The 24,459-nt window shown below is 36.0% G+C and overlaps 1 pseudogene; it reads right to left on the reverse strand.

Moving 5' to 3' along the window:
* Window positions 1-2,270: 2,270 nt before the first annotated feature.
* LOC108516220 (bifunctional methylenetetrahydrofolate dehydrogenase/cyclohydrolase, mitochondrial pseudogene) overlaps window positions 2,271-24,459 on the reverse strand; it is a 189,863-nt pseudogene continuing 167,674 nt past the window's right edge.

Consider the following 24,459-nt stretch of genomic DNA (forward strand, 5'->3'; position numbering starts at 1 on the left):
TATTGTGTATGAGCAGTGAAGTGAAAGGGAGACTGTCCTAACAGATATTAAAATATATTAAAAGGTTGTATTACTAAGACTGATACTGACCCTGGAAAAAAACTGAAACCAAAGAAACAGAAATCAAAATCTAACAACCAAAAAAAGACCAACATTAAAAGAAAAAAATTAAATACTCAAAAGTGAAATTAGGGCAATCATTAGGCATTGCATCTAAAAGTTATGTGCTTTACTCCACAATTTAACCAAAATGAATTTGATATGAATCAAAGTCAAAACAAAGCTATTTATGTAACCTAAAATAAAACGCCAAAATTAATAGAATAAAGTTTAACGTATTTTTATTACTATTACTACCATAAAAAATTTTTTTAGCAAAACATGGAAAATAAAAATCTGCATAGAAAAAAATAGCAAATGTGACAGCAAAAGTCACTGTAACCAAAATGCAAGAGAGAAAATAAAGATAAAACAACAAAAACTGAAGAATGCAACTGCATCAAAGCCAGTACCACAGGAAAAGCATTACTTACTGTCTTTAACAAATAAGGAGATTTTAAAAGTCAATATAAAAATTCTATGTGGGATAAGAGGGAAATGACATAGAAACTCTATGGATTAGGAAAAAAAGAAAACATACAAAAGACAAATAAACACATGTGATATATTTGACCACACTTGTAAGCTTGTATATTTGGCCACATTTGTAAACAAAATAAAGCAAAGAAAAAATAGTTTTGGCCTCAAAGTTTCTGCTATAAATAATGTAACACACTATCATAGATTATGGTGCAGAAGCATAAATTCCTTACTCCGATTTATTGTCAAAAGCTTTCAAAGTTCATGTCTTTCACTCTAGAAATTTGCTTCCAGCAATTTAACTCAAGTTAAAAATGGACAAGTGTGTAAAGGTGTTGTTAAAAGGATATATTGGAATAATTTATATCAGCGAAAAACCAAAAGCAACTGAAATGTCTTTCAATAGGAGACTTATTAAATTAATCATGGTATATTTCTAAAAGGAAAGCTATGTTGGTCAAAATAATGGCAATTAATTTATATATTCATTAACAGGCAAAGATATATACAATATGTATTTATAGTACTTTTATTTATTGCTTATTTAATGTATTGTCTGCACTTCATTTGTTCGTGTGTGTGTGTGTGTGTATTAAAACATTTTAAAAAACCATCTACTCAGAAAGTCGGAAAAGAATTCAATATTAGTTCCAGCTTTTAAAAGTCTTTTGAGAAAGGCAGTGGGGTACATCACTGAAAAACAGATGGGTGCTGACAACTCTTTGGTGGAAAAATAAGTTGCAGACTTATACAAGCTGCCCAAATGATTATCAAGCCGAGTTTGTTTTTCAGAAATAAGTTTTAAAATTTCAAAGAAGCTATACAAATTTCCCCTAACAATACAAAATTTAACAACGAAGTTTAAATATATAGCAAAAACCAAATAGGATAATAAACATGAATAATTTATGAAACAAGCCTTTTAATCCTAGAAAACTGAAATGGAGAGATCACACACTTAAGAGAAACATACCTAAATGAGGACTAATAGCAAATAAAACAACTCCAAACATTTCCCCAATGACTAAGTCACAAAAAGACAGCTCAGGAAAATTATCAACATTTTTTCAACTTGCAAGTGTTGATTTCAACTTCTTCCCTAGCCAATTCGGTTCTACTTAGATAAATCTGGTTATCTATCTATCTATCTATCTATCTATCTATCTATCTATCTATCTATCTATAACTTATATATATATAACATATATATATAAATTAATGTGTTTCTACTCGATTACTACCTTTTTTTTCTTTACACCTTTTCCCTAATTTTCTCCAGAAACATTTTTCTTTTGGTTTGAGCAGTTGAACTGAAAAGGTTTGGAAAGAAGAATGAGTATTGGCTCTTATTGGAACAGCACTTGAAAAATGTAGTCCTAGGAAAGGCCAATTTCTAACTGAAGTGGCTTGACAAAGTTAAGCATCCATTCTCAATGTGACAGTGACTCCCATGTTACTAACTAGGTCAACGGCCGCTCTTGACTAGATCACATAATCCTGCATGATACTGGAATGTTCCCTGGTGAGGTATTGCAGAGTTATGTGCACAAACACTGAAGCACTTACGGTTTCAATAAATACAAATTATCATTTTAATCTATTTTAGTATAAAAGAAGCAAAAAATACTGCTGACCTGCTTTGCTTCTTGAACTGACTTAGAGTGCTGTTCATGACACAGAAGATACAATAGTTAATGAGTCGTTACTACAAGCTCTTTAGACTTCAGCATTTACTGCTCTCCAACCTTCAGCAATATTTTGGCAGTAAAAATCATATTCTTCATTAACATCACAACTGTCCTGGGACCAACACCCCAAGGAACTGGAGTGATGTAATCAGCTTTTTTGTGATTCCTTCAAAGTCCGTATCTCCAACCAACTTAAGTTTAGCAATTTGGGGACCTTGAACTCTATATATTCTCATGTCAATGATTGCTGCTCCTCCCTTGATAACTGCTGTGATCAGATTTGGAATGCCTAGGCAGATACTACAATATCTGCAAGAATTATATTTTTCTTCAACTGCTCTGTGGGAGTGTACTGATGAGATATTGTAACAGTGGCATCACCTCCAGGACTTTCTTGTGCCCCATCTGTGTTTAATAACATTAAAATGAGCATCCCAACATTTTTTTAATTTCCCAACTACAATCACATTCTCCTCTAGAGCTGGAATGCCAGTTCACTTCATCATTTCCCACATACCCTCTGGGGGAGCTGGTAGCATGGAATACTGGTGAGAACACATTTGCCCAACATTAAGTACATGAAAGCAATCAACATCCCTGTCTGGAGAAACAGCATTAGGGATCTTTCTCTCATCGATGTGAACTGGAATGGGCCCCTGAATAAGGAGGCTATCTACATTATCATCATTTTTCAGTTTATTGATTAAATTCAACAGTACCTCCTCTGAAATTGAAGCTGGTTTTACAACTGTCTCACTGTTAATTTTTACATCTTCAGCTGCCCTGGTTTTGTTGAGGACATAGGAATGACTTGCAGGATTATTATCGACCAGAACCCAGGCTCAGGTGTGGTCCTTTGTTCCCAGAAGCCACCCACTCTTCCACTTCCGGCTTGATCTGCTGAGCCATTTTCCTTTAGGAAATGACGACAGCTTTCTTACTAATTTCTCTTGGTTTTATGCAAACACACACACACACATCTTTGATGCATAATAAATATATTTACACATAATCATCCTTGATATATAATAGATAGATTTACACATAGCCATATATATGTATACATATAGCCTTATGTATGTATATATACTGTATATATAAATACTCAGAGAGAAGGACTTAACTTGCACTTAATAAAACGTTCCCTTTGAAAGCAATACACTTAGAGAAAATGGTAGCTGCACATTCAGATACAAATTATATACTAATGTTAAAGCATGGCGTTCTGGGAGAAGCCAGCGTTCCAAGTCTCAGTCTTTCCTTCCAAACACATGTTCTGCGTGTTAGGCCAACTTGTGAATTCCTGCGAGGTGGAAGGGAAGATGGAGGAGATGACAGTTCTGCACCACGTGAGCAGCAGAGTGGCGGAGGAGGCAGACATTAGAGCAGTTGCTGGGAAACTATTGTCTGTAATTTTAAAGAGCCCAGTTGTAGATCCATCTGTTTTCCCCTAAATGACATTGCTAAAAATGCCATTGTCAGAAACACTCAATTTATACACACACACAAGTATAAAATTGTAAACATACCCTGTCATTATTTTTACAATTTAAATAGTTCACAACATTCGTTTTTCTGTGAACAAGTTTCTTTTTTTAAACTTTTAGTTTAGATTTGGGGGTACATGTGAAGATTTGTTACCGAGGTAAACATGTGTGTATGGTGGCGGCTTGTTGTACATAGTGTTTCATCATCCAGGTTTTAAGCCAGCACTAAAATGATTGGCAAAGAAGCTAGAGAAGGTCACGTTAAAAGTAAGCAATATTAACAAATGTTGTAAATCATAACTTGATATAAAATAACATTATAAAATACTTTGTTACAAACTAATAAAGTCACTTATATAATTTAGTAAAATATTTACAATTTTGGCTAAAATAACTTTGAAATGTTGATCAATATATTCTGTATTCCTTACATATTCAATATGTAGGCTTATAGATGTTAACTTTTACGTACTTCAGTCTGGTAACATGTGGTCCTTGAACTTGATTTAACACGACTTTTCTGATGTTTTTGGAACTAAGTATCTCTTAATGTTCACAGTAAGCTACCTTTGTAGTGAATTTCACAGTGTAAATTAGTTAAGTGATTGTATATCCATTTTCATGCCTTGTGACATTTCATTAGATCCTGTATGGTGATGTAAAGTTTGTATCTTTAAAAACAGTATTTCTGAAATGAATTTGAAATTCATTACTGCTCAGAAAAGGGAAAAAAAGGTTTGAGTTGGAGTTACTCATTCTCACATTGCTTCACAGTCTTCCTTCACTAATATTGATATTTAAAAATATATTCACACATATCATTGGTTTGCATGTATGTTCCATTATTAAATAGATTCTGATTAGGCTTTGTATATCTAGAAGTTTTGATATATGTTTGAAATATGTATTATTTATTAACAATTAACTTTGATCATATAACAGGTTACTGAGTAAGCTTTATAAGATAATTTGATGGCAAGAAAAGTGGTAAGTGTATGAGTTCATGATTAGAGACATTCAAGATTAGTTTCTTTCAAGATGCAAAAAGCAAAGTGAGGAAAAAACCCTAGGAAAACTACATAAAAGAGGCTTTATTGCATTATTATTACTTGTTTTAAAAGTTATCAAATATTATCTAAATCTGCTCTAATTTAAGGTATTGAAATTTTTCAAAGGGACTGCAATTACCATGTCCTTTATCTTTCAATATACTCCTTGTGGGTAAAATGGAGCATCAGTGACACTGTTGTCAAAGCCACTTGGGTTAATGTTTACAAAACATCGTAATTTACATAGCACAAAGGAGGTTTTCAGCACTTAATGTCTGTCTTTATCTTCTGGATGAACACTTGTTCTCAGATTCAGCTAGATCCCCTGGTAAGTTTCTGATGATCTCAGATATTTTCATTTTATCCACATATCCAGATGAACTTTTTGGTTTTCTTATTTAACAAAATGCTGCCAGGGGCTGCTTTACAGTCATGTGACCCGTATAGTCAATTTCACATAACTCTACCTTTGGAATGATACTACACTTGGTTAAGTACTTGCTGTTGCTATCCTAAAAATCTTAATTGTTTTGTACAAGGGCCTCTGAAGTTTCATTTTTCACTGGGCTCTCAAAATTTAAGTAGCCAATCTGGCTTATTCCTATAAGGTATCAAATATAATGAATGACGCAGAAAACTGGAATTGTGTTTGTGACTTTTCTAGACTCTGTTTTTAACTTATTGTTTTGAAAACATTATTTCAGTGATTTGAATGAGTTCCCCCAAAATTCATGTGTTGGAAACTCAATCTCCAGTGCAACAACGTTGAAGGGTGGGGACTAATGAGGGGTAATTGGTATATTATGGTCAAGTCCTTATGATTAGATTAATATTATTATTGCAAGAGCAGGTTAGCTATAGCAAGAGTGGGCTCCTGGTATCTCTCTCTTTTGCATGTGCTCACCTTTCTTTCCATCTTTCTGCCATGAGATAACACAGCAAGAAGGCCCTCACTAGATGTGACTGCCCAGTCTTAGACTTCCCAGTCTTTAGAACCATAAGCCAAGTAAACCTCTATCCTTTAGAGGTTATCCAGCCTGTGGCAGTCTGTTGTAGCAACAAAAAATGGACTAATACAAGTATAGACTCACAGGGGTTTACAAAATTAGTACAGAGAGGTAATGTATACTTTCACACGCGTCTGTGTGAATAGACCACCAAACAGGCTTTGTGTGAGCAATAAACCTTTTTAATCACCTGGGTGTGGGTGAACTGAGTCCAAAAAGAGAGTCAGTAAAGGGAGATAGGGGTGGGGATTTTATAGGATTTGGGTAGGTAGTGGAAAATTACAGTTAAAGGGGTGTTGGTCTCTGGCTGGCAGGGGTGGCAGTCACAAGGTACTCAGTTGGGGAGCTTTTGAGCCAGGATGAGCCAGGAGAAGGAATTTCACAAGGTAATGTCATCAGTTAAGGCAGCAACTGGCCATTTTCACTTCTTTTGTGATTCTTCACTTGCTTGAGGCCATCTGAATGAATATGTACAGGCTTGGGCTCAGAGGCCTGATATTCCTGTTTTCTTATATTAATAAGAAAAATAACATAAAATAGAGTGGAAGTGTTGGGGCAGCAAAAATTTGAGGGGTGGTATGGAGAGATAATGGGTGATGTTTCTCAGGGCTTCTTCAAGTGGGATCAGGGGTGGCATGGGAACCTAGAGTAGGAGACATTAAGCTGAAGGAAGATTTTGTGGTAAGGGGTGATATTGTGGGATTGTTAGAAGGAACATTTGTCATATAAAATGACTGGTGATGGCCTGGATGCGGTTTTGTATGAATTGAAAAACTAAGTGGAAGACACAAGGTCCAAATAAGAGAAGGAGAAAAACAGGTATTAAAGGACTAAGAATTGGGAGGACCCAGGACATCCAATTAGAGAGTGACCAAGGCAGTTCAGCATAATTACTTGCTTGGTTGGCGAGTTTTGGGGCTCTATCCTTGACAGAGTTCTCTTTTTAAGTTGGAGGCTGAGTTTGGTGGGGTGCTTTTTTAAAAGACCATGAGTCCATTCTACCTTTCCTGAAGATTGAGAACAGTAAGGAGTATGAAGTTTCTACTGAATAATAAGAGCCTGAAAAACTGCTTGGGTGATTTGACTAATAAAGGCCGGTCCGTTATTGGACTGTATAGAAGTGGAAAGGCCAAACTGAGGAATTATGTCTGACAGAAGGGAAGAAATGACCATGGTGATGTTTTCAGACCCTGTGGGAAAGGCCTCTACTCATCCAGTGAAAGCGTCTACCCAGATCAAGAGGTATTTTAGTTTCCTGATTTGGGGCATGTAAGGAAAGTTAAATTGCCAGTCCAGGGCAGGGGCAAATCCCTGAGCTTGATGTGTAGGGAAGGGAAGGGTCTGAACAATCCCTGAGGGGTAGTAAAATAGAAGGTGGAACACTGAGAAGTGATTTCCTTGATGATAGATTTCCACGATGGAAAGGAAATGAGAGGCTCTAAGAGATGGGCTAGTGGCTTATAACCTACACTGAATAAGTTATGAAATGACAACAGAATACAATGGGCCTGTGAGGCTGGAAGGAGATATTTTCCTTGGTCCAAGAACTATTTTCCTTGTTTGGGAAGAGATTGATAGGTGGAAGTTTCAGTGGGGGAATAGGTGGCAGTGACCAATGAGAAGGAGAAAGACCAGCCATGAGGGACAGAAGTTGGAACTCTAGCTGCTTCTTTAGCTACCTTATAAGCATAAGCGTTGCCTAGAGCAATGGGATTTGATGCCTTTTGATCGTCCTTGCAGTGAATGATTCCAGCTTCCTCTGGAAGTAAAGCAGCCTAGAGAAGAGGTTTTATTAAAGAGGAATTAATGATGGAGGACCCTTGTGTAGTGAGAAAACCTCTTTTTGCCCATATAACAGCATGGTGGTGTGGGATACGGAAGGCATATTTAGAATCAGTATAAATATTGATGCATAGTCCTTTTGCAAGAGTGAGGGCCTGAGTTAAGGCAATGAGTTTGGCTTGCTGAGAGGTAGTGGAGAGGGACAGAAAGTATATACATCAGGTATGAGGAAGAAAATAGATTTTGGAAGTTATGAGAACTGTAGAGAGTGAGTTGAGCATAGTTTGTGATTTTGAGGGCCTCTGAAAGTATTAAGGCAGCAGCAGATGCCGCACGCAGACACGAGGGCTAGGCTAAAACAGAAAGGTCAAGTTGTTTGGACAGAAAAGCCACAGGGTATGGTCCCAGTCCTTGTGTAAGAATTTCAACTGCACACCCCCATACTTTGGCTGTGTGTGATGAAAACGGGTCGGGATGAGTTAGGGAGAGCTAGTGTGAGAGCAGCTTCTAGGCCTGTTTTTAAGGAATAGAAAGGAGTGGCGAAAGGTTTTAAGATCTGTGGGGTCAGCTAGGTTTGTTTTTGTGAGTTTACCTAATGGTTTAGTCAGGATGGTAAAACTAGGTATCCAAAGGTGGAAGTACCTAACCATGCCTAGGAAGGAAAGGAGTTGTTGTTTTGTAGAAGCGTTTGGGGTTTAGGAGATTAGCCAGACATGATCAGCAGGGAGAGCATGTGTGTTTTCATGAGAATTGTGCCGAGATAGGTAACAGATGAGGAAGAAATTTGGGCTTGACTGAAGTAATAGGGGCTGTCCATGAAGCTTTGTGGCAGTACAGCCCAGGTAATTTGCTGAGCCTGATGGGTGTCAGGGTTAGTCCAAGTGAAAGCAAAAAGAGGTTGGGATGAAGGGTGCAAAGGAACAGTAAAGAAAGAATGTTTGAGATCTAGAACAGAATACTGGGTTGTGGAGGGGTTGTGGAGGGAGGTATTGAGGATAGGAGAGTATATGGCTTTGGCAGCACGGGGTGGATAGGAAAGACAGTTTGGTTGATAAGGCGCAGATCCTGAACTAACCTGTAAAGCTTGCCTGGTTTTTGGACAGGTAAAATAAGGGAATTGAAAGGACAGTTTATAGTCTTTAAAAGACCATGCTGTAACATGCAAGTGATAACAGGCTTTAATTATTTTAAAGCATGCTGTGGGATGGGATATTGGCATTGAGTGGGGTAAAAGTGACTAGGTTTTAATGAGATAGTAAGGGGTGCATGATCAGTCACCAAAGAGGGAATAGAGGTGTCCTATATTTGTGGATTAAGGTGGGGAGATAACGAGGGGAGGATGTGAATGAGGCTTTGAACTAGGGAAAAAGGTGGTAATGAGGTGTGGCTATAGCCTAGGAATAGTCAGGGAAGCAGGTAATTTAGTTAAAATGTCTCTACCTAATAAGGGAGCTGAGCAGGTGGGGATAACTAAAAACAAGTGTATGAAAGAATGTTGTCCAAGTTGGCACCAGAGTTGGGGAGTTTTAAGAGGTTTAGAAGCTTGATAACTGTCAATACCCACAATAGTTATGGGGGCAAGGGAAACAGGCCCTTGAAAATAAGGTAATGTGGAGTGGGTAGTCCCCATATCAATTAAACAGAGAATGGACTTACCCTCCACTGTGAGAGTTACATGAAGCCTGGCATCTGTGATAGTCCAGGGGACTTCCGAGGCAATCAGGCAGTGTCAGTCTTCAGCCGCTATGCTGAGCAGATCTGGGAAGGAGTCAGTCAGAGAGCCTTGGGCTAGAGCTTTAGGGACTCTAGGAGTGGCTGCTGGGTGAGCTGGCAGTCAGATTTCCAGTGGGTCCCTGCACAGATGGGACATGGCTTGGGAGGAATCCCAGGCTGCGGGCAATCCTTGGCCCAGTGGCCAGCTTTCTGGCACTTGAAGCAAGATCCTGATGGAGGAAGTCCTGTAGGAATGCTTCACTGCTGTGGCTTAGGCATGTGTGGCTTAGGCATTTCGAAGTTCTTGTGTGCTGGAGGTGCAGCTGGGTTTTATCTCACAGCAGAGGCAAGTAATTGTAACTCAGAATTGCGTTGCCATCTGGCTGCCTCCTCCCTATTATTGTACACCTTGAAGGCAAAGTTGATTAATTCCTGTTGTGGGGTTTGAGGGCTGGATTCTAATTTTTGAAGGTTTATTTAATGTTGGGAGTGGATTGGGTAATAAAATTCATATTGAGAATAAAACGGCCTTCTGACACTTCAGGGTCTAGGGCTGTGAAGTATCTAAGGGTTGTTGCCAAACGGGTCATGAACTGGGCTGGGTTTTATATTTGATGAAAAGAGCCTATAAATTAACTGATTTGGGAGAGGTTGGATAAAGAAAAGGAGCATTAACCTTGACTATGCCTTTAGTTTCAGCCACCTTTTTAAGAAGAAATTGCTGGACAGGTTGGGGAGTCACGGAATGAAACTGTAAGCCAGACTGGGTGTGAAGAGGAGAGATGATAAAATGATTATAAGCTTGGGGAGCGGAGGCTGAGGAAGAATTGGGATCTGGCTTGGCCTGGCAAGGAGCAGCCTGGGGAGAAGGGGAGAGGTCAGATGGGTCTGTAAAAAAGGAAGATTGGAAAGGCTCAGCAACACTTGGGGTAGGGACTGAGGGGACAGGCGGTAGGGAAAGAAGGAAGATTTGGGATGAGTTGCATTGGGAACAGAGACTAGGGAGGGACCAATGTGTAAAAGAATGCCTGGACGTCAGGCACCTCAGACCATTTGCCCATTTTATGACAAAAATTATCTAGGTCTTGTAGGATGGAGAAATAGAAAGTGCCATTTTCTGGCCATTTAGAACCATTGTTGAGTTTGTATTGGGGTCAAGCAGCATTGCAGAAGAAAATAAGGCATTTAGGTTTTAGGTCAGGCGTGAGTTGAAGAGGTTTTAAGTTCTTGAGAACACAGGCTAAGGGAGAAAAGGAGGAATGGAGGGTGGAAGTTTGCCTATAGTGAAGGAGGCAAGCCCAAAGAAAAGAAAGGGTAGAGACACGGAGAGAAGGGGTGGGTGGTGCTTACCCCCCAAAAAAGTGGTGCTTGCCACTAAGGGTGTAGGATCAAGGCAGGCATCCCCATGGTTATCAGACACCTCTGAAATGTGGGTGAATAATCAAGTAGGTGTCCCCACAGTGATTAAACACCAAGGGAAGACTGTCTTCCCGAGTCCGTAACCTGCGTCAGAGTTTTGGGTTCATGGATAAAATGCGTCTCCTCTGTTTCTACCAGAAAAGGGAAGGAACTGAAATTAAGAGAAGGGAGAGATTGAAAGATGACTCCAAGACTGAAAGGAGAAAGAGGTTGAGGGATAGTGAGAGAGGTTGGAGAACAGAGTAAAAAGAGGCCGCTTACCCGATTTAAAATTGGTGAGATATACCTTGGGCTGGTTGGTCTGAGGACCTGAGGTGGTAGGTGGATCTTTCTCATGAAGCAAAGAGTAGGAGGACAGCGGATTGATCTCCCAAGGGAGGTCCCCTGATTCAAGTCACAGCACCAAATTTCACTCACGTCCATGTGAAGAGACTGCCAAACAGGCTTTGTGGGAGCAATAAAGCTTTGTAACCACCTGGATTCAGGCGGGCTGAGTCCAAAAAGAGAGTGAGCAAAAGGAGATAGGGGTGGGGGCATTTTATGGGATTTGGGTAGGTAGTGGAAAATTACAGTCAAAGGGGGGTGTTCTCTGACTGGCAGGGGTGGCAGTCACAAGGTGCTCAGTGGGGGAGCTTTCGAGCCAGGATGAGCCAGGAGAAGGAATTTCACAAGTTAATGTCATCAGTTAAGGCAGGAATCGGCCATTTTCACCTCTTTTGTGGTTCTTCACTTGCTTCAGGCCATCTGGATGAATATGTACAGGCTTGGGCTCAGAGACCTGACATATACTATTCACCCAACTTCCCCCAATGATAAAATCACGCAACTATAGTGCAATATCAAAACAAAGAAATGGACATTGATACAATCTGTAGACATTATCCACATTTTAACAGTTTTTATATACACTCAGTTGTGTGTGTGTGTCTGTAGTTTTATATAATTTTATCACTCAAGGTTCATGTGGCTGCCACCACAATAAAAATGCAGAACTCTTTAAGCATCAAAACATAGCCTCCTTGTACCCTATAAAGGGGTACCTTTATAGGAAGAGGTATTATTTTAAAGACATGACTTCATTTACCAAATCAGAACAATTCTGCATTACATCTGACATTAACTGAAGCGTGCATTCTTTGCTAAAAACCATTTAGTGCTTTCCAGACATTAAGTTTTTTAATACTTATAAAAATCCTATGAAGTAAATTTTATACTCCCATTTAACAGTCAGTATATTGATGACTGAATTGTCAGGATATGTGAGGTCCTGAATTCCTTAATAAACTGTACTATGCTGACTCTCTAAATAATAAATATATGTTAAAAATCCACTTTTGCTATATATTTATCCTTAAAGTTGTCCAGGTGTTGTGTTAATTTTAAATTATAAGCATTATTTTTCATTACTATTGGTGAAACATTTTCTTATTTATGACTTCTGCCTCCAATCCTACATCATTTAATAAATTTTTTACCCTCAACCCTCCCAATTTTTGAAATAACATATACTTTTAAATGAGCAATTACTTTGAAAAATATTAATGTACATAATTAATTTTATCTATCCTAAAGGTTTTATAATATTTTAAATTTGTGAAATCAGTTTATAAGACACTAATTTCAGGTTTTGCAGTAAAAATTTAACCATCCATTTCCAACAAGCCAAGATTTATGGAAATAACTATAAATCAGGCAATTAAAATGAAATTTTAAGTTATTAAATATGTTAATTATAGAAAGAATTTTTGCCTTTATATAAAGACATTAATTTATAATTTAATGTGGAGAAATTAAAACATATAATTTCAAATGTATTACTGCCATTTATTAGAAATACCATATCTAAGTGAATTTCTTTTCTTAAAAAAACATAAAATAAATGATCTCTCCAGGGCTAAACTTTAAGTTTCATTATTAGATATTGTTTATGTTGTATTCGAGGATGTACAGCTGATGTGCTGTACTATGTATTTGGGTTTAAATATGTTATAAGAACTTTTCAATTAGATGTGTTGTGTGTGCCCAGGAGTGACCTTTTATTTTTATTGTTTCTTTTAGGAAATGATGTATGACAGAATGATCTGGGAGTGCTAGGTTCTAATGTTGTTTGCTGTAAAATTGGGTTGTTTTGTTTGAAATTCTGATTATTACCTATCAATTTTATTCATAATAAATATATATTTTTGCTATAAATTTGATCTGCTATAAAAAACACTTTCGTTTCTGACTAGAAACTGACTAGAAGCAGTTAATGGGCACCTCTCTCCTGGAGATGAATCGAAACAGCAAGTAAATATTAGCACTTCAAGGAGATCTTCTTAAAAAGTACATTGGAATCAATTGGAGAAGTGACAAGATCATGGAAAGCAGAGGAAAGTGAAGCCTGGTAGCCTGCTGAGCTGGGGCCAGCATGGAGCTCGGAGAGGCTTCCTAATGTGGAGAAGGGGTGAGCGATGAAGAGACCTCTAGGGTTCCACACTTCCACCATGGACATTTACAATTCCAGACACAGAGTAGACCCCTTGGACCTCACAGGCCTCCAGACCAACAGATAGCTGCTTGGAGACTCTTCAGGGGCACTGCTAGAGCCTTTGTTGAACCCCACAGTAATCTGATTCCTGAGCAGCCTGGAGCCAGCTGCTGCCACCCTGCCAGGGATGGAGCAAGGAAGCTGGGAGTTTTCATGTGTCACAAAAACAGATACTGCAGCCATCGTATGGAAGAGTATGCAGACTACATACCACACAAAGCTCTGCCTCCCCTGCTCCTCACTAAATAGTGTCTGCCCACTTCAGCATCAAGTCCCCAGCATAGCCATCTTGCCCCGTGTGAGAAGTAGTGCTATGGGCCAACATTATTCTGAAAGTCCAGCTCCCAGAAGCTGGTGATATGCCCTTAGGCTCCCACGGTGCCTGCTGCCACTGCTTCAGTTGTCGCTGCCAACCCTGGGCCAAGGAGGGAGTTAGTTGGTAGGCCATGCACCTAAATGTAGCCCTAACAGTACAGTGCATTGCTACTTATGTGGGTGGGTGGGGGGAGTGAGTGTGAGCAATCCATTTACCTTGCAGCTTCCAGACTCCATAGTTCCACTTGAGGTGACCCTGACTTTCCCAATGAAAGACCTATAATGCAGCTACCTTGTTCCTACCTGACCATTTCAGCTGTGGCCCAAAGCACTTCTGAGAGCCCAGCCCACATAGGCCTGTAATCACCTGAGCATTCTGTCGTTCTGCCACCAGCTCAGCATTCTGCCTGCCCCTGCCTGAGAGTTCTGTTGGTTACCTGAGGAATAGCCCAACCCTACCTATCAAGCCAGTACCTGAATTCTTGGACCCTGAGAACAAGTCCACTATCCTGATATTTGTCTAGTCCCATCAGGACTTGCACATGCTGTTCAGTTGGCCATCGAGGGGTTGAGAATTGGAGTATCACCTAGCTCAGTCCAAGGTTGCTTGCACCTGATCAGTCCCTTGGGGCTTGAGGATGGGCTAACCAAATCAGCTGAAATCACCACACCTGACACCCACCTGCACATGCCAAAAGGTAGAGCTTCTTCACTTCTTTAAACAAAGTAGCAGTGTTACTTCATTGGAGAACAGGAAGCCACAAATATGCCTGTATGGGGCTGAGTGAAGAGGTCCTTGTCCCAAAATCATTTCTGCAGAGTGCCTCAGGGCAGTCATTTCCTATGGCTCTCATCTACACTGTAGCCTGGAAGTAGACAACAGTGTGTGTCTGAACCAAGAGCCAAGAGCCCTGGGACAAGGGTGTGTTATGAAAACAGATCATGTTCCTGACAATCTAGGATGTGGAGCTGGCACTGCCACCTCAACCTCCACAGAGACCTTAGCACATTTTTTCAGTAGCTTTCCCAGCTGCCCTGTCAGGGTTGGTGACTGTGCTCATCATTTGGGTATTCATATGTAAACCAGGTGGCCCAGCTCTGCAAAACCATCCCTACAACCCCATCACTGAAAATGAAGCTCAGGGCACCAGTCATTCTACTGTCCAGCATATTATCTGAAAGAACAGAGAGCACCTCATGACTAACAAAGATCCAGTATATATTAATCTGTTTTTTCTATAGCTGGCTGTTACCCACAAGCACCACCTACTAGTTTGTCAGCTGAATAGCACAACCCAATATAAAACTGGCCAACAGACATGCAAGGGGCTATAGAAGCAAAGTCAAAATATTCTATCCAATATACTCTACTCTACAGTCACAACTTTATGGAGGGTTGAAATAAAATAAAATAAAATAAAATAAGAAGGGAAGAACAAAACCAACCAAGTGAAAATGTAAATTCACCAACAAGAAGTGCAAGCCAAATAAAAAGGAACCAGTGTAAGAATATTTAGCACCATGAAAAATCTGAAAGCTGTGACCCAACTAAAGGACCACAGTAGTTCTCTAATAATGAACCTTAATCAAAAAGGAAATTCAAAATAACAGATAAGGGATTCAAAGTGTGGATTGTAATAAAGATCAATAGGGTTCAGGAGAAGTTTCAAAACCAACACAAGGAAACCACAAAAGCAAATCAGGAAATAAAGAGAGAGATATCTTAAAAACAAACAGAACTTTTGGAAATGAAGAATTCACTTATGAAATTTCAAGGTACAGTTGAAAGCTTTAATGATAGCCTAGACTGAGCAGGAGAAAGAATTTTAGAGCTTTAAGACTGATCTCTTAAATTAACCTAGTCAGGAAAACAATAAAAAAATTTTTAAAAAAGCAAACAATGCCTTCAAGAAATATGGAATTATATAAAGTAACCAAACCTACGACTTACAGGCATTTCTTGGGGATAAGAAAAAGGAAGACATTTTAAAAACATATGTAAGAGAGTAATGGATGAAGTTTCCTGATCTTGCTAGAGATGTAAACATCAGATATAAGAAATTCAGAAAACACCTGAGAGATACTATGTAATATGAACATTACCAAGGATAATATTCATCAGACTATATGATATGGTTTGGCTGTGTCCCCGTCTAAATCTCATCTTGAATTTCCACATGTTATAGGAGGGTCCTGGTGGGTGGTAACAGAGTCATGAGGGCAGGTCTTTCCCCTGCTGTTTTCGTATAAATAAGTCTCATGAGTCTGATGGTAATATAAGGGAGAATTTCCCTGCACAAGCTCTTTCTCTTTGCCAGCTGCCATCCGTGTAAGATATGACTTGATTGTCCTTGCCTTCTGCCATGATTGTTAGGCCTTCCCAGTCATGTGAAACTGTAAGTACAATAAACCTCTTGCTTTTGTAAATTGCCCAATCTCAGATATGTCTTTATCAGCAGCATGAAAACAGCCTAATACACTGTACAAGGTCTACATGAAAGAATAAGTCTTAAAGGAAGCCAGAGAGAAGCATCAATTCATCTATAAAGAGAATTCCATCAGACTAACAGTGGACTTTTCAGAAGAAGTATCACAAACCAGAAGAGTTTGAGTGCTTATGTTTAGCTTCCTTAAAGAAAACAGAAATGTCAGACAAGAATTTTATATCTTGTCAAACTAAGCTTCATAACTGAAGATCAGTAAAGTTTTCCCCAGACAAACCAATGCTAATGGAAGTCGTCATGACTAGACCATCCCTACAAGAAATACTCAAAGGAGTTCTAAACAGGGAAACAAAAAGATAATGCTTGCTATCATAAAAGAATACACAAGTACAAAACTAACAGATCCTATGAAGCAATAACATCACTGAGACTCCAAGGCAACTAGCTAACAAAACTATCAAAGTAATAAAACCTCACATGTCATTATTAACCCTGAATTTAATGGTCTAAATGCTCAATGTAGTAAATATAGAGTGCCAAATTGGATTAAAAAACAAGACCTAATGATCTGCTGCCTAGAAGAGACCTATCTAATGGCTAAAAAAACCTTACAGATTCAAAGGGATGAATAAAGATATATCATGTAAAAGGAAAACAAAAATGAGCTGAAGTAGCTATTCTTTTATAAAACAAAACAGACTTTAAACAAACAACAGTTAAAAAAAAAGACAAGACCATTATGTAATGATAAATCGTTCAATACAATAAGAAGATTTAACTATTCTAAATGTATATGAACCCAACACCAGAGCACCTGGATTTATGCACCAAATACTACCAGACCCATGAAAACAAATTGACAAGAATGTAACAGTGGGAGATTTCAGCACACCACTGACAACACTAAACAGGTCATTGAGCCACAAAATCAACAAAGAAAGTCTGGAATTAAAGTGGGCTATAAAACAAATGGACCCCCAAACTGAAGCAAGTACATTTTTCTCATCTGTGCATGGAACGTTCTCAAAAATTGACCATATGCTTGGCCACAAAGCGAGTTTTAAGAAATTAAAAAAACTTAGTCATGAGTATTTGCTTGGACCACAGTAGAATAAAATTAGAAATCAACAGCAAGATTAACTGTCAAAAAACACAAGTACATGGAAACTAAACAACTTGCTCCTGAATGACTTTTTGGTAAATAAAATAAAATAAAATAAAATAAATAAAGCAGCAATTTAAAAATAAATTAAAATGAATGAAAATAGAGACACAACATACTAAAACTGAGATTCAACAAAAGCAGGGCTAACAGGAAAGTTTATAGCACTAAACACCTACATCGAAATGAAAGAAAGAACTCAAATTAACAATGTTGTGTCATACTTCAACAAACTATAAAAACAAACTATACCCAAATTTAGAAGAAAAAAATAACAAAGATCAGAGCATAACTAAACAAAATTAAAACAAAAAATGACATAAAGGATCAACAAATGAAACAGAAAGTCAAATACTGCACATTCTCATACGTGGGGAATAAACAATGAGTACACGTGGACATAAAGATGGAAATAATAGATGTTAAGCATTCCAAAAGAGTGAAGGATGGGAAAGGGGTGAGTTGAAAAATTACCTGTTGAGTACTATGTTCAGTATTTGGGTCATGGGTACACTTGAAGCCCAATCCCCACCAGTATGCAATATACTCATGTAACAAACCTGTACGTGTATCTCCTGAAACTAAAATAGAAGCAAACAAACAAAAAATACTTTCAGAATTAGATAGTTTGTGCTTGCTCAGGTAGTAGGTAAATTTTATGAAATAGGATACCTTATGTGCTTTCTATTTATATGTACATAAAAATCTGAGATAGTAAAAGTACAGTCTTAAAACATAGCAAGATGAGTAGGACTAGAAGATAGTTACATGATAAATTGTCATCAAGGAAATATAAAATTGATTCTGAATTTGGTTATGTGCCCTAGGACTATGTGAAATTTATTGAACTTTTAGTGCAAAATAATGGGATCGAGGAAAAAAAAATCCTAATTTCTGAAAATCCAAAACTCAATCATGAATAGGAAAATGGCCTTATGACTCTTCAATTCACCTACTAAGAGATGGCCTATTGAGGTCATAATGCTCACAATGTATGTACCCCAAAATATACCTTCCATGTTTGTCAGTTTCATGCATCAACAACTCATATTTTAAAATGTGACATTTTAGATGAGTTCTGTACTTCACATGCTATCTCCCATCACTACTCTATACAAGAAAATCAGTAGCCAGAAAAATTATCCTAGATATTGTCCAGATCCAGCAGTCACTTCTGATACCAAATAGTCTATAGTGAACCTAGGATGTTTGAAACTAAACATCTCTACCTAGGTTTCTTACCTTGTAATATTTTGTCACTTCCTAAAGGCAAAACATTAGTTTCCTCCTTTTTCTAGTTTTCTGATATGTTTATCGTCTCTTTGTTGCAACTCTTTATTTTCTAATACAAATCTATTCCTTTTCTATTTACCAGTGAAACAGTAAATATGTACTAAAAATTCATTTAATAATTAATTTTATTAAAGAGCAATTTGTAGAGGACTTATACTTTTTTATTTTATTTAAGAAATTATATAAAGTAAAAGGAATAGATAATAATATAGTGAGTACCTACATATTTACCAACCAAGTTAATGATAAAATATTACAATTATTAGTTGAAGTTTTCTGAATTTTTCTTTCTCTCTCACAAAGGACATCACAAATGTTAATTTAGTTTTTATCATAATTAAACACATTTTACACTTAGGATTCCCATGCATATGAACTATGTAATATGGAATATTGTTTTGAATGCTTTTGAAATATAAATAAACTATGTCACACTCCACTTATAAGTTTGAGATCTTTCCCACCTGTATGTTAAGGAGAGTTCAATCAAATTAATTGTTTTTTTATTGTATAAATATTTCTTTTATTCATTCTTGTTTTGGTGAACATATAAGTCATTTTCAAATTTTCCCTATTCTGAAATAATTGTTATAATAACAATTTTTATTCTAGCCTGACATGTAAAAAGCTAGAAATCACCATTGTGTCCTAACAGCAAACAAAAAGTTGAACAAACTGAAAAATCAACAACTCTTTTCCTGTTGGAGAGGTAGGGTCACAAGGCAAACAATTGCTTCCAAAATTGGAGAAACCAACAGGCAAATGTCATTTTTTTGTTCTATTTCTTCCTTTGTCAGTTTGATAAAGAACTTTTACAGTTTTATGAATTATTTGTAAAGAAAATTATCTATTAGACTGAATGATTTTATAACTGGGCAATAAGTTTATTTTGAACTCTAGTTATATTTCTACTCACCATGGTTTTACAGTAATGGCATCTTTCCTTTCTTAATTTCTATTTATGCTTTTTCTTTTATTTTTTTCTTGATTAATGACTTATAAAGCTTATTTTTTTCATTTGTTTCCATGAAATATCTTTTACCTTTGTTGATATTCTGTATTCTAGCTAGATCTTAGGATTTACTAATTTATAGTCTCAAAAATATTTTCATATATTTTATTTATTCGAATATATCACATTAGAGTTTTATAAATTGATTAAGCTGCATGCTTAGCTTAGTTCACTAAACATACATATTTTTAAATCTTAGCCTTGGGCACTATGCATTTTACTTTCTGTACCAAACACTTTACTAATCTCACAAATGTTTTGACATTTCATATTAAAAATATTCACTTCTGATTATTTTATAAGCTACACTTTATTACTACTTTGACTCACAAAATATTTAGATGTTTTCAAAGGTCTCAATTATAGAATTTTCTTTTCACTTGTCACATTTTTGTTCGCAAATTCTAATTTAAAGGTAAAATTTGAAAATGACTTATATGTTCACCAAAACAAGAATGAATAAAAGAAATATTTATACAATAAAAAAACAATTAATTTGATTGAACTCTCCTTAACATACAGGTGGGAAAGATCTCAAACTTATAAGTGGAGTGTGACATAGTTTATTTATATTTCAAAAGCATTCAAAACAATATTCCATATTACATAGTTCATATGCATGGGAATCCTAAGTGTAAAATGTGTTTAATTATGATAAAAACTAAATTAACGTTAAAGTCTTAGTCTAAAATCTCCAGTTTTAATATATTTTGAGTCCTAGTGCATAGTCAATATTTACTAAAGTTGCATGTGCTTGAAAAGCTTGTGTATTTTCTAATTTTGTGATTTAATTTTTTATATTTAACTTTTGGGTGATCAAGTTTAATTTTGTTTTAAAATGTCTAAATTAAATTTACATTTTGCTTATTTGATCTATCACTTAAAGAGATCAGTGTACTGATATCTTTCATTATGAAGGGGAATTTGATTTTTAGTGGTATTTTTTCTTTTGTTACTTTACCTGTTTTGAAACACAAATATTAGTTAACAATATAATTGGTTATCATGTAAAGCTTGATATACCTAAAATGTTCACTTTTCTTTAAATCTAAATTTAGATTTAAATTTAGACAAATTTGTCTAATGTATCAATTCATGCTCATTTTTGGATTTTGTTTGTTCCCCAGCTAAATATTTTTTCTTTTTCTTTCTTTTTTTTTTTGAGATAGAGTCTTGCTCTGTTGCCCAGGCTGGAGTGCAGTGGCATGCTCTTGGCTCACTGCAACCTCCAACTCCTGGATTCAAGCAATTCTCCTGCCTCAGCCTCCCAAGTAGCTGGGACTAAAGGCACCCGCCACCACACCCAGCTAATTTTTGTATTTTTAGTAGAGACGGGTTTTCACCATGTTGGCCAGGATGGCCTCGATCTCCTCACCTAGTGATCCACCCACCTCAGCCTCCCAAAGTGCTGGGATTACAGGCATGAGCCACCGTGCCTGGCCAATCTTCTTCCTTATATAGACTGAGTGCACCTAGTAAAACGCATTGCTATTTCTCCCTCTTTTTAAATTTATTCAATTGTAATAATTTCGATCTTTAAGACAGACATTTAGACCATTTCTAGTATAGTTTGTCTCTTGTTATTCTTAGATTTCTTTTGTGCTTTCTGTTTACCTGATTTACCTTTCTGGAAGATATCCATTATCTTTCTCTTAGATTTTACATCTTAAAATACGTATAAGATTTCTATACTTAAAAGTTAATCACAATTTTTTTCTTCCATCTGAGTAAAATACATACCTTAGAATCATTTAAATGAGACCACACATTGCCATTCAAATGTTAGGGTTTTCCAGTGTTGAATTCCAAATTGTTTTGAGTAATTTAGTCATTTTTTATCTTACATATTATCTGTGTTCAGTTTTCTTCTTCTAGAACGTTCTTTAGAAATTATTTGAACAAAAATACTATTTGTCCAAGCATGCCTTCAGCTCATTTCTTGTAGCTGAATGATACTTTGGTCAATTCAAAATTCCAGTTTGCCAAATTTTCTCAGAACTTTGAAAAACTCTCTACTCAACTCTAACTTCAATATTTTCTCTTTTAAAAGTTTTCTACACTGTATAATAGCAATTATTTGTGTGCCTCTAATTTTATTTTAAATATTTTATTTCTTTTGGGTGTTTAGCAGTTTCATTTCAATTTATTTAGATTTGATTTTTTTCTTTATCATATTTGGAATTTATAAAGGTTCCTAGTATCTGGTGATATATGCCAGTTTTCTCCTGAATATTTCCTTCCCTGCTCTCTTAAATTTTTCCAATTCTTAATTCCTTTGTTTTCTATTTTGAAAAAAAAAAGTTTTTATATCTATTTTCTAATGTATAAGAATGATTAAAATAATTTCCTTAATTATCTCATCAGTTATATCTAAACAGGTGCTTAATCCCTGCATTCATTTTTTGAATTTCAATGATTATATGTTTTATAGGTACAGATTATATGTTTTTATAATGTCTGTACTTTATATAGTATTTTACTTTGTCATGTTTTATTTATTACTAATGTTTAAAAATTATTTGGTATATTTATCTTTTTCATCTATAGCCAATATTTTTATTTTCTGGACTTTGACATTTATAATTCTGCTATTTCATGTTTACTCTGACTCCCTTTCATAGTGGTATGTTTTCTTGTTCATTTTGTAATTCGGAACTGTGATCTTGTATTTTGTTGCTTTAATCTGTGGAAATCCTGTGAGGTCCAGTATAGATGTTTGCTTGCTTCTACCAGGTGATCTAGGGATCAACTGGTTTCTTACTACATTTTTATGTTAATTTTCTAGCTTTTTGTTTGTTTGAACACATGGGTGATAAAATTTGTAATCCAAAACCCATTTGATGATAGGCTTTGTGATTTTGAATTCTTACTAAGACTTTTTTTTTTTTTTTCTTTTTCTCACTAAGATCTCAGGTCAAGATAGTCTTGCTTTAATTCCACTTCCCTTTTCTTTGTAAGCAAGTTTAATTTCTATTCCCTCTTTCCCTTACCCAGTAGCTGTTGAGGAGCTTAGCTTTGGTTCAAGTGGTTTCAAAGCATTGTCTTCCATACCTGCATGGCCATTACATTTTTCACACAGTCCCCAAGAGGCAGTTAAAATACTGTAAAGGATTCACCTCTATAATCTTAGCAGCTTTTTTATTTTTGATATCTGGAATTTCACTTCTTTAGGTATCCTACCATCTAAAGTAGTGTTTGCCATATATTTTTAATAGTTTCCAAAGTGTTTGGATACATTCCTAGTTGATACCTGGATCTCTCCTAATGAATTCACTTGCCTGCCAGCTCGCTGTAGCACAAATTTTTATTCATTTTAACATATCTTGATTTAGAGCCACAAGAAAAAAATTCATTCATTTTTCCTTTTTAACCTGCTTCCTAATCACTACTTTTACAACTTCCTATTAAAGCTCTCTTCTTGGAGCCCATCCAACCTTGACAATGAAGCACTATTATTATTAATAATAATATATTCAGTCCCTAATATGAACTTAGGTGAAATTAAGTACATTGCACATACTGATTCACTTAATCCTAGGAAACAATTACTATTATTATGTTCATTGCAATAATAAAAAATCTGAGCTATAGAGTAGGTGATAAAATGAGTAAATTATAAATTTAATATTTGAATCTAGAGATCTGTCTTCAGAGCCCAACCTTACGATAACTATCCTATGTGATTTACTACTTCACATTCTATATTTTTTGATCTCCTATATTAATTTGATATTTAGCTTTCTAGTTAATCACTTTCCTTTTAAAACCAACTTCTGCCATAATAACATAAATTTCAAAATATACAGGGTAACTCATCAAAAACACTAGAATAGTGTCCATTGACATTTTTTCAATAGCAGTAATTTTTACATCTAATTCACTCTATTACATACCTCAAAAATTCTACTCTGGACCTTAGTTGCTGCCCCTGGAATAATAAACTCCAAACATATTCTGCTATTCTTTTAGTGCTTTCAATATCTTATCCACAGCAAACCTCACATTTAAGATCAGAGAAACTTTCACAGGGAGAAGACTCATTACCTCTCCTTACCTCAGTTTCCTCATCTGTAAAGTAATGCTCCTTCTCCAAATGTTTTATAACTTAAAAAGGTAGTATGTATAAAGCTGTAACATAAACCATAGAGAATGCATCTGATTCTGATTAAATTCCTAAAATGTATTCCATTAAAGTCCTAAAATGCACTGTGATTAAAGTCCTAAAATGCACTAACTTGTCTTTCTCGTACTTCATCTCTGCTTCGTATTTCTTCTTTCATTGACTAATTCTGCCTGCCATAATTATTTAATTTATATAATTGTAATCATTTACTTTTTATAATTTACGTGTTTATATCCTGACATTGCTGGCTCTCAGAGAAGTATCACAGTGTTACTGCCTAAAAAGCAATTGTACCAAACGGTTAATGAACGGAAAATGATTATTTGTGAAAATGTTTTTCATGCTAGCATGATAGATTTTATACTTATATGTTCTGTGTTTTACTCACTCTAGTAAATTATTGGAGGCTTTGGGGTTAAAATATAACACTTTATAATTTCCTCCACTTAAAATAATGATAAATAATATCTGGTTGGTATTTTTTGCAGTACATTTGTTTTCAGGAGCAGAGTATTGATTTTAAAGTATTTATTTGCCTGTATTTGAGAAAATACCAGTATGGTAAAGCAAGTCTAGATTAATAAAACAATGCCTTTGTATCTAACTCTTTGTATAATATCAAAAAAGACAATCTTTTTTTTTATAACAAACATTTGGAAATTTGACAAGTATGAAACATTTGCCTGGCATGACCACTGGCTTTTTTCTTGCAATCAAGTCAAATATTTATAGCAAATAAACCTTCTAGTTTAAAAATAGTTTTAAAATCTTTATGTTCCTAGCATACAAATACTTGTGTAATATCAATATATTAATCCTGTAGTTATTTAAATCCTTTTTTTTTTTTTTTTTTTTT

The sequence above is a fragment of the Rhinopithecus bieti genome, unplaced genomic scaffold (genome assembly GCF_001698545.2).
Source record: "Rhinopithecus bieti isolate Rb0 unplaced genomic scaffold, ASM169854v2 scaffold_37464, whole genome shotgun sequence".
NCBI classification, from domain to species: domain Eukaryota; kingdom Metazoa; phylum Chordata; class Mammalia; order Primates; family Cercopithecidae; genus Rhinopithecus; species Rhinopithecus bieti.